The 20550-nt window shown below is 43.8% G+C and overlaps 1 long non-coding RNA gene across 1 annotated transcript in view; it reads left to right on the top strand.

The window, feature by feature from the left end:
• The window catches only part of LOC145506726 (uncharacterized), a 46803-nt gene that overhangs the window by 19299 nt on the left and 6954 nt on the right, over positions 1 to 20550 (top strand). Inside the window, exon 4 of the long non-coding RNA XR_014054218.1 lies at positions 20277 to 20370. This is a non-coding gene — a long non-coding RNA (uncharacterized LOC145506726). The remainder of the gene's footprint in view (positions 1 to 20276; positions 20371 to 20550) is intronic.

Below are 20550 nucleotides of genomic sequence, written 5' to 3'. Positions count from 1 at the left end.
CTTGGCTCAAGAAGATCCCCTGGAGAAAGGAATGGCAACCCACTCCAATATTCTTGCCTGGGAAATCCTGTAAACACGGGATCCTGAAGGCCTATAGTCCATGGAGTCGCTGAAGAGTCAGACAAGACTTAGCAACTGAACAACAGCAATCCCATCCCAGCCAATGGGGCACTATTTTAGCATCTTACTTCACTCCTTCATTTGACTCCTTGCCTTTCAGATTTTTGCATCTAAGAAAGGGGGCCCAGAGAGAGATGAGAAATTATGTCTCGTACCTACCTAAGTCCTTCTATGTCGTTTTCTGAGGAATCACAGCCTTTCCTCAATGGGATAGCATGAAGAAGAGCTTAGACTATTATGGAATAGGAATAAAGGGATGGGTAAGGGATGGGTATGGGATGTAATGGAGCCAAACTCAGGGACGGAATGAAAGAGGAGTACGGGTTAAAATTAACATGCAGGGTCAACCTTAAGGGGTTAGAATGCCTCTCTCACAGAATACTCGTAAATGGCCATCTTTAAATAGCTGTGATAAAATAACCTTATGCATAGCATTTGAAGTGTTATAAGCCTGACTGTAACCAGCGTAGACACCAGTGATTCACAGAAAAGTGTCCTTGCCAACAGAGGATGGTATAATCGATGGGAGACCTGCTGAGTGATTCTGATGGGTCATCAGGGGGAGGCAATTGAGTTGTCATAGCCAATTTCAGGCACTGCCTGTCTGTTATTAGCAAAACTTTCCTCTATTGAGACAAATCCTGCAAGTGGAAAGACATGAGGTTGTTCAGCAAGATATATCCCTGTTTTCTGTGGCGTGAGCCCCTAGCTGTGGGCTACAGGCTACTCTAAGAACCGTGCAGTTGTAGCAGCAGGAGTTGTGCTGTTTTCTATTTTATTGGCACATAGTTGATTTACCATGTTGTGTTAGTTTCAAGTGTATAGGATAGTGACCCAGCTGTCCACAGACAAATATTCATTCCTTTTCACTCTTTTCCCATGCAGGTTATTACAGAGTATTGAGTTCCCTGTGCTTACAGCAGGCCCTTGTTGGTTATCTATCTCATGTATAGACATGTGTGTATATTAATCCCAAGTTCCTAGTTTATCCCTCCCCTATGAGATTGTCCTTTAAAGTAACTGATAAGACAGAAATGACCGTTACAACCAACCGAGACAGCATATTAAAAAGCAGAGACATTACTTTACCGACAAAGGTCCGTCTAGTCAAAGCTATAGTTTTTCCAGTTGTCATGCATGGATGTGAGAGTTGGACCATAAAGAAAGCTGAGTGCTGAAGAATTGATGCTTTTGAACTGTGGTGTTGGAGAAGACTCTTGAGAGTTCCTTGGACTGCAAGGAGATCCAACCAGTCCATCCTAAAGGAAATCAGACCTAAATATTCATTGGAAGGACTGATGCTGAAGCTCCGATACTTTGGCCACCTGATATGAAGAACTGACTCATTGGAAAAGACCCTGATGCTGGGAAAGATTGAAGGTGGGAGGAAAAGGGGATGACAGAGGATGAGACGGTTGGATGACATCACCAACTCCATGGAGATGAGTTTGAGTTAACTCCGGGAGGTGGTGAAGGACAGGGATGCCTGGTGTGCTGCAGTCCATGGGGTTGCAGGGAGTTGGACATGACTGAGTGACTGAACTGAAGTGACGGAAGACAGAGATGTAGTGAGAAGTGAGCGGGTTATGGGGCCACTGAGGATATGCCTTTATGAGCAGAAGGGGGCTTGGCTGTCATCCGGGTCAGCCCCCCCGAACCATGACTTCCGGAGCGTGAACACAGCGCAGCGGGAAGCTCACTCCACTCCCTGCTTGTGCTCAGCCAGCGCTGATGTACAGGGTGATACCGGGCTGAACTCTGCCTCTGTGTGAATCCCACTGCCTTGCCCTAGTTTTGCTCTTTGGGGCAACACAGGAGGACTCCATCCTGCTTTCGAGAGCAGGAAATATTTGAGGACACCGACACGCATCCTCTTGCATGGTCTCTTCTGTGCTAATTGCTGGGGGTTTTCTCAACACTGACCTGTGGTCTTTGTCCTCTGTCTGAACACTCCCCGGACTGTAAGGCCTCTGTCGGCCATGCACAACTGGAGCTGATCTCTGAGTGTGTGGACAAGCTCCAAGCCAACGGTCAGGACGCCGTAGTTCAACGTTAACGTCTCCTACAGGTGCATTAGAATTTGAGCACCGCAGCACCCCGCAGGGTTCCGCACCGGGTGAGATACATCAAGTGACTGAAAACCCCAGCTCTTATTCACACAAACCACCCAGTTACCTCTCCTCTCTCGGGCTTTATTTGGAGGATTTGAAATCAGAGTTTTATCTTCTTTGTTTTTGGTATGTAGACCAGCTTTTTATGATTAAAAGAGTGATTTATTGCTTTTTAAAAAATATTTCTTTGTTGTTAAAAAGAAAAAAAAAAATCTGGTGGGAAAAATACAAAGAGGCATCCCTGGTGGTTCAGCAGCAAAACTGCAACGCAGGAGACATGGCTTTGACCCCCCTGGAGGAGAAAATGGCAACCTACTCCAGTGTTCTTGCCTGGAAAATCCCGTGGACAGAGGAGCCTGGTGGGCTACAGTCTATGGGATCAAAAAGAGTCAGACACAATTTAACAACAACAAGAGAAGTACAAAGAGGAAAGTAAAAATCATCCCAAATTCTTCTCCCTAGGAGTGATTGCATTTAAAAATATATATAAATCTGTGTTTATAATAGTATCAAAGAAAACGAACATCATTTATTAGTAACTTGATAGTTGTATGGGTAATTATGTTTTGTCATTTTTAAGTATGGGGAGAGGTCGATGGCATAATACATAAAAACGTAAGTTGCCAAACTGTATAATCTCACTTTTGTTGGTAAAAAAAGGAAACCAGTGGTTAGGATGTGGCACTTTCACTGCCATGGCCCGAGGTCAGCCTGGGGTCAGCCCGTGGGCAGGGAACTGAGAGTCCACAAGCCACACAACGTGGCCCCAAAAAAGGAAACTCCACGCTTATTGAATGTACATTTTTAAAAAATAGGACCACACTATTTTCTGTTTTGTAACATGCTATTTTCTCTTACCATCTATATTTTTGAAGGGAATAAATGCGGAACTACAGCATGAATTCCCAGGTCACGCTAGTGGTAAAGAACATGCCTGCCAGTGCAGGAGACATAAGAGACACGGGTTTGATCCCTGGGTTGGGAAGATCCCCAGAGGAAGGCATAGCAACCCACTCCAGGACTCTTGCCCAGAGAATCCCCCAGACAGAGGAGCCTGGCGGGCTACAGTCCACGGGGTCACAAAGAGTCGGACACGACTGAAGTGACTCAGCACGCACATGCTGGCGGCCCAGTGGTTAAGACTCCATGTTTCCACTGCAGGGGGCGCAGGTTTGATCACTGGTCAGGGAACTAGGATCCCACACGCCACGTGGCTCGGCCAAAAACAAATACTAAAAAGAGATTGATTTGGAGAGGGGCCAAAGCCTGAGATGAGGGCTGTGTGCGGGATGCAGAGGCAGAGAGGCGGTGACAGAGATGGGCCTGAGGTGTCTCCAGTGGGACACGGGTGACAGAAAGCGCCCAGCGCAGGCCAGCTGCTGAGGATGGAGGCCGGGCTTCTACAAACAGCGCTGCAGCGGGAAACCTGGGCTCTGAGCGGGCGATGCCAACAGGCGAGGCGTCATCCCTGGACGCCTCTCCTGTGCCCCTTCTAACCAGAAGAATGCGTCAAGAAGACTGACCTGAGGCTGTGGTACCCAGAACAAGATGACCTTTGGCCTTCCCTCCCCTTGTACTGTAGTTATTTTTGAGGCAGGCAACATAATAATATTTGAACTTCACACATCACACAAGATAACGTGAACCCATGCAGATAATGATGGCTCACCCAGAGCTTGTGTCAGACTGTCCCTTGAATACTCGTCTTCAAAATAATTATCAATTTTTTAGTTACGGTGTCTGTTTACTTACTTTAAGAAAATCAGAACAGATACCACTTTATTTTTTAATTTATATCGTCTTAGTTCGTTGTGGTACTTGGGACTACATCGAATGTAATGGTTCAAGTTCATTCTGCATGGTGAACAGTTGTTCTGTTGACTAAAATCGCTCTGTTTTATCTTAATTTTCAACACTGAGCTGTGCTGTTATCAAAAAACCCCGGCGCCCTCTCACCAGAATATATCTAAGCCTTCAGGCCTCATGAAAGAATACCATTTTGGATTGCCAAGGTACAAGAATTTATCCTTAATTATAAAAAAATAATTGTATTTTTGGATCCTGCCAGAAAGCGTAATGTGAACTCTCTGGTACTCCATTCATATCAGAGCTCACTTATGAGAAATGACATTAATGGGCGATTTTCAGAAAGATATGCAGCATGTCTTTTTCTATATATTCTTGGCTTGTCCGGGACAAGTCAGACCATCAGAGGGCCATATACTTGATTGCAATGTTTTAAATTCTCCTAGGATTGTTTTTGTTTTGGTAACATCTTTATTGAGATATAAATGTTCACTCCAAGTATCCAATTCAATGGTTTTTGGTTTTTAGAATACTCAAAGTTGTATTCTCATCAATACCATTAATTTTAGAACGTTTAAGTAGCCTAACCAAAAAATAAAAGCCACTCTTTCATTACCCTTCTTCTTTGTCTCTCTCCCCCAGTTCTAAGCAACCACTAATCTGCTTTCTGTCTCTACAGATGTATAAATGGAATGATGTACTATGCGGTCTTTTGGATTTGCTTCTCTCACCACCTAACGTTAACACCATGCGTCGTCCTCTGAAATGAGGATGTCTCACCTTGGTAGTAGTCCTCCCCAAGTTGTTGTTCAGTCGCTAAGTTACATCTGACTCTGAGGACCCCATGAACTGCAGCCCAGCAGGCTCCTCTGTCCATGGGATTCTCCAGGCAAGAATACTGGAGTGGGTAGTCATTCCCTTCTCCAAGGGATCTTCCTGACCCAGGGATCGAACCCGGGTCTCCTGCATTGCAGGCAGATTCTTTACCATCTGAGCCACCAGGGAAGCCCATTATTGTTCATTATTTAAATGGGTTATTTGTCTTTTTATTATGGAGTTGTGTAAGTTTCTTTTATAAATACTGCCAGTATTATACTCTAGAAAGAAGTTCCTTATATTTGCAAGTATTTTCTCCCATTCTACAGGTGGTCTTTTCATTCTTTGTTGTGTCCTTTGAAACACAAAAGATTTCTATAGTGGTGAAGTCCCGTTTATCTGTTGTTGCTATTGTTTGTGCTTTTGATGCCATATAGAAGAATCCACTGTCAAATCCAAGGTCACCAAGATTTGTTGTTATATTTTCTTCTAAGTGTTTTCCTTTTCTTTTGCTTTTTTTTTTCTTCGTCACACCACGAGGCATAGAGGGTCTTAGTTCGCTGACCAGGGAGCAAACCCATGTCCCCTGGGAGGAAGTGTGGAGTCTTAACCACTGGGCCACCAGGGAAGTCTCTTCTAAGAGCTTTCTAGTGTTAGGGCTTACTTTTAGGTTTTTGATCCATTTTGAGTTAATTTTTGTATATGGTGTGAGGTAAGGGTCCAACTTCATTGTTTTGCATTTTAGCATTACAATAGATAGCGCTGTGAAACACAGCTTTGTATTTTGCAAGGGATGTGGTTAGGAAGAGTGTCCACTGAATCACAAAAGTACCCTAAATGGAGACCCAGAAAAGAGACTTCTCTCAGACCTCGATCCCTGGAAACTTTGTATTTTATGGATACAGTGAACTCAGCACAGGACGGGACTCTTTCCTTTGGCAGCTGAGAAAGCTCAGACCCAAGTGTGCAGCCTACCTCTACTAATGCACGCGCGTAACTGAAGATGGACATTTCGTGTGTGGTGTTGACTCTGATTTCATCTTTTTCTGCCCTTATGTTCCTCTGCCTTTCTCATCTATTTTACTTTTATTCTGTTGCATTACATGTATCCCTGGAGCAACCCCAAATCCTCTTTTGAAGCCAAATGAGGTAGAAATAAGTTTAAAAAAAAAACTTCCTGAAAATGTTGGTATCCTTTCAGTTCAGTTGAGTCGCTCAGTCGTGTCCAACTCTTTGTGACGCCATGGATTGCAGCACACCAGGCTTCCGTGTACGTCACCAACTCCCAGAGTTTACTCAAACTCATGTCCATTGAGTTGGTGATGCCATCCAACCATCTCATCCTCTGTTGTCCGCTTCTCCTCTCGCCTTCAATCTTTCCCAGCACCAGGGTCTTTTCAATGAGTCAGTTCTTCGAATCAGGTGGCCAAAGTATTGGAGTTTCAGCTTCAGCATCAGTCCTTCCAATGCATATTCAGGACTCATCTCCTTTAGGATTGACTGGTTGGATCTCCTTGCAGTCCAAGTGAAAGTGAAAGTGAAGTTGCTCAGTTGTGTCCGACTCTTTGCAACCCCATGGACTGTAGCCTACCAGGCTCCTCTGTCCATGGAATTTTCCAGGCAAGAGTACTGGAGTGGGTTGCCATTTTCTTCTCCAGGGGATCTTCCCGACTAAGGGATTGAACCTGGGTCTCCTGCATTGCAGGCAGACGCTTTACCATCTGAGCCACCAGGGAAGCCCAAGGGACTCTCAACAGCCTTCTCCAACACCACAGTTCAAAAGCATCAATTCTTCGGTGCTCAGCTTTCTTTATAGTCCAACTCTCACATCCATACATGACCACTGGAAAAACCATAGCTTTGACTAGACGGACCTTTGTTGGCAATGTCTCTGGTTTTTAATATGCTGTCTAGGTTGGTCAAGTTTTTCTTCCAAGGAACAGTGTCTTTTAATTTCATGGCTGCAGTCACTATCTGCAGTGATTTTGGAGCCCCCCAAAACAAAGTCTCACTGTTTCCATTGTTTCCTCATCTATCTGCCATGAAGTGATGGGACCAGATGCCATGATCTTAGTTTTCTGAATGTTGAGTTTTAAGCCAATTTTTTCACTCTCCTCTTTCACTTTCATCAAGAGGCTCTTTAGTTCTTCTTCACTTTCTGCCATAAGGGTGGTGTCATCTGCGTGTTTGAGGTTATCAGTATTTCTCCTGGCAGTCTTGATTCCAGCTTCTGCTTCATCCAGCCTGGCATTTTGTATGATGTACTCCACAGGTATCCTTTGGTATTTCTTGAATTTTGTCTCACACTGTGGTTGCTTGTTAATGTGCCCAAATTCCACACTAGAATTCACGGCAAATACAGTCTTTTCCACCTTGGGTGCTCCCCACCCTCCACTCCCTACAGTTCAATAAGAGCTTATATTTAAGATGTATCTGTTAAATGATTGATTGAATGAGTAAATTAATGATTGAATGAGTGAAAGAATGAATGAGTGAATGAATGAATGAATGAGGGAAGGAAGGAATGAACGAGTGAGGGAATGAATGAATGAGTAGTTGAGGAATAAATGTGGCCCAGAGGGAGACAGATTTGGGGCCTCCTCCCTGCTTCCATTTTAGGAAACACAGGAAAAAGCCCAATATTCAACATGATAATTTAACCACCCACTGGCAGTATTTATATAATCCTACCCATCTGTGCCTCTTCCCATTATATATCTGTCACCTGCCTCAGAGTCACCCGATGTACTGATTAATAAGGGAGATTCCTGGTTTGCGTGTAGGGAAAAGGCAGAACATGTAAGGAACCTGAAAAATCAATGCAAGACTATCCAAAGACAGAATTTGCCTTTTTCAAAAATTTGCCTAAGGTTTGTTTTGCAGGGAAATGGACACAATCTAGTTAAAGCTCTTTAAGCTTGAAGATTCAGGTGAGATAGCTTATATTTATTATAAATTCCATGAATTCTGTTGGCTTGTAATCAGGGATAGCTGCACTGTAAGAAATATGACACAAAAACAATAATTTTCATAAGCAATGGTTAATTTTACCTATCCTCTAAATATAGATTTAAGATGGTTGGTTTCCTTTGAAAAGTGGGTGAAAGGGTTATTTTGGCAGACTTGTTCTTTGGTACTGTTCCGGGTGTCTGCCCGAAGGCCATGCCAAAATGTGAAATCGCAGGGAAATACCAGGCAGGTAGCCAGAGTTTGAGATATCAGACAGAAAATAATTCTTTTCCTTTTGACTTGGGACAGTTAAACCTAATGATATCTTCTGCATTCGAAGATGTATTTTTGGCATACTTTTACAGTACTAGTAAATAACACTTTGTAACTGGAAAAATTCCAAAACAATCATATAGAAACCAAACCTTGCAATCTTTATTCTTTCCTTATGTCAGCATGGGTCATTCATGTTTTGAAAGCAGCTTCAGCAAAATCCCCTGGTTTTGATTTTATTAAGATAGCTGTTTCATTCATTCTTTCTGACTATATATTTCTAAGCCAGGTTCATTTCCCGGTCCATGGTTGTACATGCAGAGAGAACCCTCCCCTGGGACCCCAGCTCGACAGACATACATCTCAGGATCCCAAGTACTGAGAACACCTGGTATACGTGCCTCTCAGAACTCGGTAGTGAAACCTGCTTGAACTTTCTAAGAGACACGAGAAAGAGACCCGTGAACTTTAAAGCGGGATCTTAAATAATAAAAGCTGTATTTGATACACCGAATGGTGCTCAGACACTCAGACATGTCTGACTCTTTGGAAGCCCACGGACTGTAGCCTGCCATGCTCCTCTGTCCATAGGATTTCCCAGGCACTGGAGTGGGGTGCCATTTCCTTCTCCAACGGACCTTCCTGACCCAGGGACCAAACCCGAGTCTCCTGCATTGTCAGGTAGATTCTTTACCACCAGCGCCACCTGGGAAGCCCCATATACTGAATAAAATAAGGAAAAAACAGAAACCTGAATGTCCAATGATGAAAACATTGTTGATAATTCCTTTCATCCAAGTGATAACATTAGGCAGTCATTAATTTTTCAAAGGCTTTTTAGCAACTTGAAAGTTTCCTTACGATAGATACAATGTCAGGAGAAAAAGAGGATAGAGCAGGTGACCCCGATTATATTAATAGATGGAGATCTGAAGCCTGAAAAAGACTGAAAAGAAATAGCCAAAATAGTAGTGGGGATTTTCTCTAATTGTTGAACTTTCTGTGATTTTTATTATCTTTACATTTTCTTAAGTTTCCTAATGTTTTTTTCCAAAAATAATCCCACTAAACTATAAGTAATTGTGTTTATTTGGTTTTTGTTGTTGATGTTTGTAAATTATTTTTAGTATACCTGCTAGCAAAGCAAGCGCCGAGACTGAATTTTGAAGACCGAGCTGGAAAGATCAGCTTATTTTCCGTTATGATTTTCTGTCACGGCGCCCACCACCAACCTCTTGGCGCTTCGCTAAATTAGGAGTTTTCCCATCTCAGCGTGCACACGTGTCACCCGGCACGTGCACCCCTCCTCCGGGCCAAGACGCACCGGAGCGGGTCTGGGGCAGGTCCGGGGCTCTGCCTTCTCCCCGGGCACGCAGGCCGTCTGATGTAGGTGGCACCCTAAACCTCCTAATCTCACCCCCACATCTGTTTTCTCTCTCCTTATCGGGCCGGTCGGTAAATTCTCCCGGGGGCGCTGTCCTCCGTCTGGCCGGGGCGCTAGGAGCTCCTGCTGGGAGTCGGGGTCCCAGCAGCCTGCGCGGAAGTTGTGTGTCGGAGAATCACCTCCCGGGTCCGTCCTCCTTGCCCGCCCTCCTTACCCTTCCTGCCACTCTCCCCTCCCATTTCGGTTCCTCTTTGGAAGTTGCACGTGGGATCCCTTTTCCAGAACTGAGCCACTAGTTGGATGGCTGTAATGTGGGTTTCCCAGATGGCTCAGTGGTAAAGAATCCGCTTGCCAAGCAGGAGATGTGGCTTCGATCCCTGGGCCAGGAAGATCCCCTGGAGAAGGAAACGGCGACCCGCTCCAAGATTCTTGCCTGGAGAATCCCAGGGACAGAGGAACCTGGCGGGTTACAGACCAGGCGGTCACAAGAGAGTCGGACACGACTGAACAGGTCACAAGAGAGTCGGACACGACTGAACAGCTGAGCACGCAGGCGCGACATCTTGCCCACAGTTCCCTGTGCTGTACAGCCAGACCGTGTGTATCTGTTTTATATATAGTAGTGAGTATCTGTTCATCCTAAGCTCATTTATCCCCCACCCCACCCAGGACACACATTCTCACATTTTACTGGATTAAAACAAAACTTCATCAATGATAATGTGGTTTAGAAGTTTGATGGCCTTCATGATATCAACATCCGTATATTGTAAATGTATATGTGCTCTCGCCAGGCGAAGAAGGTTCTCCATGTCTTAACACATTGGATCATAATCAGCAGCCCATAAGATTTGGTTTTTAACACTCATTATGATGTGAGAGTTGGACTATAAAGAAAGCTGAGCACCAAAGAATTGATGCTTTTGAACTGTGGTGTTGGAGAAGACTCTTGAGAGTCCCTTGGACTGCAAGGAGATCCAACCAGTCCATCCTAAAGGAGATCAGTCCGAGTGTTCATTGGAAGGACTGATGCTGAAGCTGAAACTCCAATACTTTGGCCACCTGATGCAGAGCTGACTCATTAGAAAAGACCCTGATGCTGGGAAAGATCGAAGGCGGGAGGAGAAGGGGATGAGAGAGGATGAGATGGTTGGATGGCATCACCGATGGGATGGACATGAGTTTGAGCAAGCTCCGGGAGTTGGTGATGGACAGGCAGGCCTGGCGTGCTGCAGTCCATGGGGTTGCAAAGAGTCGGACACGACTGAGCAACTGAACTGAACTGAACTGAACTGAACTGAAGGGGAGATTTAAGAAATAGTGAGGCTTTTATCAATTCAGTTCAACATATATTTACTGTTCATTTGGGACCAAAAATAATTAGGGCAGAGGCTTTCAATGTCCATGTAAACTCACCATCCAAGGTGAGAAATTTTTCCCAAGTTTTTAAACTACTTTCAGTTGCCTCCTTTGCAAGGTCAGAGGACCCAGTGTCTATTTCAAGGGCATCTTTGCAGTTTCCTAAACCTGCCTGCCCCTCCCCCTCTCCTGCTCCTTAAGGCCCCGCACCCCCACCCCGTCCTGTTCTCCCCGTCCTTCTCAGGAGCGTTACTCCCAAATATGCTCAGTTCTCTCACCTCAAAGACGGAAAACCAAAACCCTCCCATGGGTTTTCCTTCCTCTCCAGTCTTCCCTCTCTTCTTAACATCAAATTTGCAGAGTCATCTGCTACCCCCTATATATCTCTTCACCTCCCATCCACTCCTCACTCACTTTAAAACCCCTTCTCCCCCAAACCGCTCCCACTGAAAGTGACCTCCTCAACCTCATGGACACACTCCAGGCCATGTCTTGCTTGGCCTTTCCTTGAAATGCCTTTCTTGGCTTTGGAGACACCAAGGCCCCCTTCCCCCATTTCAGTACAGGGCCAAATCCACAAAGGCATCCGGGGTGTTGCCTTCAGGCACGGATGGCCACTGCCCCTGCACCCTGCACCCCCAGAGGGTCTTCCATCTGAGAAGCCGGGAGTCCAGGCTTCCTGGCAGCTTGGGTCTCTCCCCAGGCGAAGTGATTGTTTCTGTTCTAAGAATTATTCCAAGTAAACCGTGGTCAGGCCTCTGACGATTGGAGCAGAGGGAGGAGAGGTTTTGCGGCTGGGAAGGGAAGTAACAGTCGCGTCTGACTCTTTGTGACCCCATGGACAATACAGTCCATGGGATTCTCCAGGCCAGAATACTGGAGTGAGGAGCCTTTCCCTTCTCCAGGGGATCTTCCCAACCCAGGAATTGAACCAGGATCTCCTATATTGCAGGTGGATTCTTTACCAGCTGAGCTATCAGGGGTCTGGAAATGTGCCTCCCCAGGTCCTCCTCTCCCTCAAACCCTTCCCCATCCTCCTCTCCTCTCCCTCTAAATTTTAAGGTGGCTCCCACCTACCTATTTATGTAAGAAAAGGAAAAGGTGATCAACCTCACTGTAACTCAGGAAATGGGAGATAAAATAGCAATATTTTAACCTTTGGAAGGGTTTTTTGAACAGAAGAACTACGTGGTCTAACTGCATCACAAGCCAACACATCTTTGTTCAATTAAAGGTTTTAGAACCATGAGTAACCATCTAGATTCGTCTCGAGACACAAATGACTCAGATCAGGGTTTGTAGAATATGAGATCATTTTTTTTTCCATAAAAAGAAACAGTGCAATATCCTGGCTACCAGAAACCAGGGAGCTGGAGCTGGACCCTGGACCCTGTCTCCTTCTCAGCCTCGTTCCTTCCCAAACTCCAAATGCTAGCATCTCTCCAAGACTGGTCCCAGCTCCGTACTTTTCTCACTCTAAAACCTCTCCTGAGGCATCTTCGTTGTGACCACAGCCCAAGACACTCAGGTTGTCGTTTCTAGCCCCGGCCGCTGTCTCGAGCTCCAGGTAGACAGCCGTCTGCTCGACATCTCCACTGCTTGTCCCCAAGGCACACCCAGCTGGCCCTCTTCCAGGTTTTCCTCTGTTGGAAAATGACGCCACCCTTCACCCAGGTCTGTGAACCAGGAACCTTGTCCTGTCCCGACAACCTCCCATCCTAACTGCCTGGGCTGCCGCTTCCTTCCGTCTTCAGCACCATCACCGCCGCCGCCACCTCACTGGGGATACAAGGCTGAATAAAACCGGAATTTATTCCCGTTTCCATGGTGTTTGCGGTCTATGCATCACAAAATTAAATAAGGAAGAAACGTATCATCAAAATCAGATTCAGCTGGGATCACTGGATCAGTGGTGTGAGGGAAAGGAATGCTGCCCAGGGAGAAGGCAGCGGGCCCCCCCCCCCCCATTCAGCCCCAGTGCCTCCGGGGAGTGATAGCTGGGCTGAAAGGTGAAGGAAAAGTACCAGGGTTCACAGTGGTTTAAACGTCACTTTAACAAAACTTGGATTAAAGAGTTAAATATTAATCAAATCATGAAAAACTCGTGTATTTATCCCTTCTTTGAAAGAATGATCGTTTCCAAGATTTGGCAAAAAAAAAAAAATTCCTTTTAAACCACAAAAGATAATAGATTCCAGTCGAAGAGAATGGACATTTGAAATGCACAAAAACAACAAAAGTAAAAAGAAATTGGGAAAATGTCTCTTGAATATTGTATGAGAGACCCTACTTAATGAAATCCCTTGTGAAGAAGGTAATTCTGCATCACGTGTGGTAAGCCACTGGACCTTGTGGGGAGGTCTGCACAGTCCACCAGGAGAGACCTACCTATTTTTCTGTTCACAGAATCCTCCAAAACATAGGTGCACACGCATGCATGCACACACATGCATACATACATACACGTTCTAGAAAAGATCTGGAAGCGTAGACTTTCAAAAATGTTATTAAGTTTGAACTAAATTATCTTAGTCTCTAATGTTAAAAGGCTTCCCACGTGGTGCCAGTGTTTAAAAAAACCCACCTGACGATGCAGGAGACATAAGAGACATGGGTTCGATCCCAGGGTCAGGAAGATCCCCTGGAGGAGGGCAAGGGAACCCACTCCAGTATTCTTGCCTGGAGCATCCTGTGGACAGAGGAGCCTGGCGGGCGACAGTCCATGGAGCTCGAAGTCAGACACGACTGAACGACTAAGCACACACATGCTAATGTTAAAAGACACAACTAGACGTTTGACATGAAGCAAATGAAACATTAATGTTCTCTGTGTACAGAAGCGGCGCTAGGTGGACAGGGGGTGTGCCTTGGTGTTCCAGCTGCTGTAACAGAGAACGTCCCCAAGGTTGTTTTTGTCCACTAACTTGTGATTTTCTGTTATCACTAACACAAATATTTAAGCTTATTTCTACATCTTAGAGTAAAAGGAAGATAAACGTGTTTAGAAAATGGTTAAAAATTACCTCAAACGGAAGGCTCTGGGCATATTTTATCAAACCTACTTTGCTACAGTTCTGTACCGTCTTGTCCTGAGATGAAACGTTCCATATTCTACAACGGGGACGACGTGCCCCCATCTTGGGGAAGCTGGGAAAGCAGGCACATCCTCACCCCGTCGCTTTCCCCTTTGATCCCATCAACATCAGATCCCGAAGATCAAACCACTCCTCTCGGGGTCTTCACAATGGCTTGTTCTGATGGGCACCAGTCCACTGGGTTTGTTACAATTCTCAGACAGCTAAGCCTCCTAGAAAGTGTTTAATCTTCTATTTTCTCGAGTCTATTTTGTACCCACTGAGGTGCTAAAAAACAGAAACTAGTGTTGCTTTTTACTAAAGAATCTGTCATATGATGTACAAAGGAGAAAACAGAATACTGCATCTAAAGGTTAATCTGGTGATATTTTTTTGGCTGTGCCATGCAGCATAAGGGATCTTAGTTGCCTGACCAGCAATCAAACCCATGCCCCCTGCATTTGGAGCACAGAGTCTTAACCACTGGACTTCCAGGGAAGTCCCTGGACTGGTGATATTTTAAAATTAATTTCATAAAAGGAAAATCAACCCAATATGCCGCAGTTCTTTAATGCCTAAAATAGCGTTCGCTGTGATTTTTGAGGTCACCAGTACGTATTAACAAAAATCCTAATGGTGTATCCTCACCTATGTCGGACAATTTTTTTAAGTCATTGTAGTTAGGTTTAATGATTACTTGGTTTGTTTCTTGTGCAAGACATGCTACCAGAAGCCAAAAGGAGCTCAAAGAAGAAGATGACTGCCCCTGCTTTAAAACATTTAAACTAAATAATTACATGAAATAATGGAACATAGGCAGAAGCTTAGAATTCTAAGTAAGAAATAGTGTGATGGAATACGAGGGGTAGACCCTCTAACGGCACCTTGAAAAATTGGCAAGACTTTTGACAGACAAAGGAGGGGATCTCCCAGATACCCAGAACTAAATAACATCCATGGAAAAAATCAATAAAGCCCGCGACCGTGTTGACATTTCAGTTCTCAACTGAACGGTCACTTCAGGTACCTGAAAGCTGTTTCTCTTGTTTTGAGTTGTTAATCTGAGGGTGTTCTTTGGAGCAGGATGATTTTTATTTCCAGAAGCATCACCTCCCAACCAGAAATCAGTCAGTGTCACTGAATTAGAGCCTAGCAGCTTCACACAGGACCAGCCCTACGGGAGCTGAACGTCTGTGGAGCGTTTGAAGGCCTGCACATTCCCAGAAATTAAGGGATGTAGGAAATGTAATTGCTCCCACTGAGGATGCAGGAGGAGTTCGCCTCCGTGTAAAGGTGCTAGAGGAGGTGAATGGGGCTCGGCTGGGGGCTCTCATCGAACCTGGTTCAGGCTCATTACCCCGTCAGAAATGTTCATCAACTCTTATCAACTCTTCTTAGTACAACAGGCTCCATCAGTGCCTGACACATAGTAGGTGCTCAATAATTACTAACGAAATGACAGACTTTTTTTTTGCCCGACTCTTTTATCCATATTGTCATAAAAGTTGTTCAAATATTGTAGAAAAGTATCTTCTCTGAGCACTCAATCCTATGTTTATTTCAGTGTCTTTTATGTACAACGCACAGATAGTTCATGCACCTCTTCGGTCTGCAGAATGCTTTTCCTACAATACCTTATTTGATTCTCACAGCAATAGAGGGGTTAGCAGGGCAAGTGTTGGTACTCCTTTTGTTCTTTCTTATTTTGCTGCGTCCCATGGCTCGTAGGATCTTAATTCCTGACCAGGGATTGAACCCTCGCCCCCTACAGTGGAAGCACGGAGTCCTAACCACTGGATCCCCAGGGAAGTCCACCACTACTCCTGTTTTACAGATAGGAAGGGAAGTCGCTCAGTCGTGTCCGACTCTTTGCGACCCTGTGGACTGTAGCCTACCAGGCTCCTCCGTCCATGGGATTCTCCAGGCAAGAATACTGGAGTGGTTTTGCCATTTCCTTCTCCAGGGGATCTTCCCGACCCAGGGATCGAACCCAGGTCTCCCGCATTGGAGGCAGACACTTTAACCTCTGAGACACCAGGGAAGTCCAAAAGGGTGTGTTGGGAGCCGCTGACATTCACGAAAGTCAGGAGACTTGTCCAAGGTCAGAAAACTAAACTTGGCTTTGATGTAGATTTGGCCTCAGTCCACTTTCCACAATGTCACACAGCCCCCGCACACGAGTCCCATTTTTTCACTAGTCTGGATTAATGCTTGCATCAATAGATCAACATGGCTTGATTTATGTAACAACTAATTGTTACTCTCTGTATCTATTATTCCATCTACCTGTCTATCTAGCAAAACAAGAGTGTATATAAGTAAAGTATAATAGCAGTTGCTTTTAACTTTCAAATGTAAAAACAAAAAATCTTTCTGTAGAAAATTCTAATGAGAAAGCATCAGTTCAAACTTACAAATTACTATCTATAAAATAGGTAAGCAATAAGGATTGACTGCATAGCACAGAAAATAATACCCGTTATCTTGTAATAACCTATAATGGAATATAATCTGCAAAAATACTGAATCACTATGCTATGTACCTGAAGCTAACACAATGTTATAAATCAACTATACTTCAATTAAAAACTAAGGTTAATATTATGGTAATATTCATGAATACATTACAAAACAGGTAGATAAAATCTCTAGCTAAATACCTTAGGATTCTTCAGAAATCACTTCTAATCATTGCTCACATTGGACCGATGACTTATTTCCATGCATAAAGGATGTGCAGCGTTAATTGTATTGATGACATAAAATGCTCTCAAGTTTCCTTTGGCCAATGAACTGCGAATGAGGATCCTGACTTACATTTCACAGATCTAAATAATAATCTGATGTTTAGCTCATTACAGGAAATGTGGTAGTGTATGACAACATAGTCCATCTATTCTGGGGTTTTAGGGTTCCTATAGAACCCTCCCATGATTTGTTTATGATGTAGAGATGATTGACTCTGTCAGTTACTAATAAATGGTAAATAAAAAAGTAACCTGTGATATTAAAGTACGACATTAGCTACATTGTGATTAAATTACAGTAACACCACCAGCTATAAACCTTTATAGAATCTTCTCAACCATGCAGTAATTCTCCTAACTATACTATTATGTAGAGCACAAATATTTCTCTGTAAGTCCAAAGCAATACATCAGGGAAGCGTTTACTGCCGAAGCTAGATTGAGAGTAAATGCATCTTGGGTTGCTATGAATAAAAGCTCTAGCTTCTCATTACTTTATGACAAGACACAGAAATTCACTTTACTTTTCATTTAAGCTTTTCGGCTTCCGTTTATAGATGTATGCCTTCACGCTTTTATTCCCTCCTTGCTTCAGCCGTATGTAATAAATGATTATAAATTTTCACATTTGACCACCTCTCTGCTGGCCTCATGCTTAATGCACAAAGTTAGAAAGCTGCAGGTAAAATTTCACAAACACTTTTATTTATGATGTTGTCCTTGGTAACGGAAATTTCAATGTACTGAAATGAAAAGTATGATTAAAGGGAGACGGCGTCCTGACAAGGATAGTAGAGGGCAGCCTTCTATTTCCTGCTGAAAATATATAATACTTTTTTGACATCAATTTCATAGAGAATAGACATGGGTTAGTCATGGAAAAAAACCATTAGAAACATGGTTTCTAACTCCGGTATTTTTGAATTTTCACTTTTATAACATATTAGAAAGGTCTTATCAGCACTCTTGAGCTTGTGACTCGAAAAATATCTCAATTAAAATTTCATATCAAAGACTGGACAGACACTGAGGACAAATATAGTCAGGATGAAAGAATCTTTTCTTCTGGAAAACAACATAAGTGGAAAAGCACTGGTTTGTCCTAACTGCTTTCATTATTGCAAGAACTGATTTCATTAATTTAGATCTCTGTGATACAAAAGTCAGAAACGTTCATAAAGAAACATAGTTAGCTTCTTGTGTATTTCCCTCAGACCGCCAGGAAGCAAACAAAATGCAATGCCAGCCTAACTATTATAATACTGAGTGTATCTGGGTACCTGAGGCTGAGTTTCCCTTTTCTTATAATTAAAAAGAAATTAAATGATTGGTTGAATTTCCCCTAGTAAAGCCATTGCTCAAATAAAAGTACAGTTTCTGTGCCTGGAGATTAGAATTGCTTGAGTCACACTGGTCTTGTTCTGGTCCCCAACCAGTTAATAAAACGTGTTATCAGATTTGAGTCCAAGGATTATTATAACTCCTTCAGCCTTGTACTGCCACCGCAGGCCGTGAGAGCTATTTCCTACTCAGTGAAGGAAGATAGAACATCTTGATTTCAAATCTCTGGAAATAAGATGCTGTAGAAGTTAAAAAATATATCCCCCCCTTGATTTCCTACCTATGGAAATAAGGTACTGGAAACATACTTTGAGGAGAGGCAGATTTAGCCAGGGATGTGGCCAATCCGGGCATTGCCAATTACCTTTAGGATATTCCATGTCCCTGCTGAATTTCCACTTCGTGCGGGGCACCATGCCATGCTCAAGGAGCAAAGGTAGACACACAAAAAGCATGAAGTGTCACTCCTGTGGTCCAGGAGCTTATCGTTGGGCGAGGAAGATCAGACTTGCACACAAAGACCTAAAATTACAAGTCAGAAAATAATCAGAGCCATATGAGCAGAGAGGTCAATTCTAGCAAATTACATCGCTTGGGAAGGGCCGAGTGTAACTGCCATCTGGTAGTTGTGGGCAGTTTGGGTGGTCTGTCCATCGGTCTCAGTTCATGGCTCGGGCAGAGGTCAGTACCTGCAGTCGGTTTGAGAGCTGCCAGTTGAGGACCAGGAGCTGAAGAGCCTACAGCGTCCTTGGAGAGACAGAAGCAGAGAGAGGGAGAGGGGAGGGCGGGGCCAGACCACGGGCGGGAGACGACCAGCGCCCACAGCATCAGATGCCCGGTGATGTTCCCGTTGCGACAGAGGACGTGTTGAAAGATCCCGAAAGAGACCTTGTGGGTTTCCCATTAATGAAAATCAGAGAATGTTTCAAGCCGGAGCAGTTACATTTTTAGGAAACTATTCTGCTGATGTGTGGCCTGTGCAGTGTTTGAATAGCGTCACAGCTTTCTTCAAGAACTGTTCCTACAAATATTTTCTGACAGCTTCCATTTGTTGCTTAGTTGTTGCAGAACCCTGAAAATCTATTATGTCTCATGTCAGTTATAAAAATAACACCACAAATTATAACCAAAACAAAATTACCTGGTAATTATCATTTAGATGTCCACTCGAATCCTTTTCAGAGTGACTGTTACTTTCGTCTGCCGTCACGAGCCAGACGACTTAATGCAGGGCACACTGAAGGGGTTTATTTCAGTCTCTCCCCTTCCTCATGTGCTACAATAATATCTGAAATCTACCTTCCTGAGCACTCCGTGAGAGCCCTAATCTCAAGAGCACTTCTAAATACATACAATACTTACAGCCTTAAATGTGACCAAAATAGGCATAGTAAACATGTGGTGTCAATTATGGGAAAAACCGAACAAAGGTTAGAAGAATAAGAACAGAGCTCACGCTTTCTTTTAACTTGTTAACGTCTCTGACCCTTTTGTACAAAAAACACTTTAATCAACCGTATATACATTTCATTGTGGGCTCACCGTTTAACAGCCTGTAAAACATGTTTGGCCATCAATTACACACATCAGGTTGAGATGCTGCAGGACTGGGGGTCATTTACACTCGCAATTAAATCAGAGGGAGCTTGAGGGGACAGACCCACATGCCTCGCAAGCCTTCCCCTCTCCACCCTACTAGGGCTTTCTGAAGCTGTGAGATGAGGAAGCTTAATTAAACGTATCCAAGCTCTTTTTTCATCGTAGGATCTGAAAAGACATGACCTTAGGTATATTGAGTTTCATGTCTTATAATGTTCCCTCTCTCGCTGTACGCACACATTAATAGTTACACCATGTGTAGACACACAGATTTTGGTCAAATTTGGGAAACATTGATTCTTCATTTTTATGTTTTCATTGGAGTATAGCTGATTTACAATGTGTTAGTTTCAGGTGTGCAGTAATGTGAGTCAGTTATACATACACATATAGCTACTCTTTTGTAGCCTCTTTTCCCATATAGGTCATTACGGAGTGTTGCCTAGAGTTCCCCCTGCTATACAATAGGTCCTTGTTGTTTATCGTATGTAGAGCCGAGTGTATGTGTCAATCCCAATCGTTCAGTTTATCCCTCCATCCCCTCCCCCCCCACAGTAACCATAAGTTTGTTTTATATGTATGTGAGTTTGTTTTTGTTCTGTAAATATCAGTAAGTTCATTTGTACCATTTTTTTTAGATTCTACGCATATGCAATGTCATATCTTTGTCTTTCTCTATCTGACTTACTTCACTCAGTATGATTTGCTTTGAATCTCATCTGAAGTTCGAAACAGCCATCCGAGTCCCAGTCTGCATTGGCGTCTGTCCACAGTGCTGCTGTAAGTTACAGGTCAGTGCATTTAAGTGTCCCATCTGTAGTCGCGAACCAGATGATGATGCACTCAGAGTCTATATCACTGCTCACATCCTGAATCTTATATGAAAGTTGATGGAATTGCAGTTTAAAATAAGAAAAGATCCTCAATTGGGTGCCCTTGAATGCATGTGGTTCCAGACCCAATTCGACAAC

This window comes from Giraffa tippelskirchi, chromosome 5 (assembly GCF_054371585.1).
Source record: "Giraffa tippelskirchi isolate mGirTip1 chromosome 5, T2T-mGirTip1v1.2.pri, whole genome shotgun sequence".
Classification (NCBI taxonomy): domain Eukaryota; kingdom Metazoa; phylum Chordata; class Mammalia; order Artiodactyla; family Giraffidae; genus Giraffa; species Giraffa tippelskirchi.
This window is presented reverse-complemented; position numbering and strand designations above follow the sequence as displayed.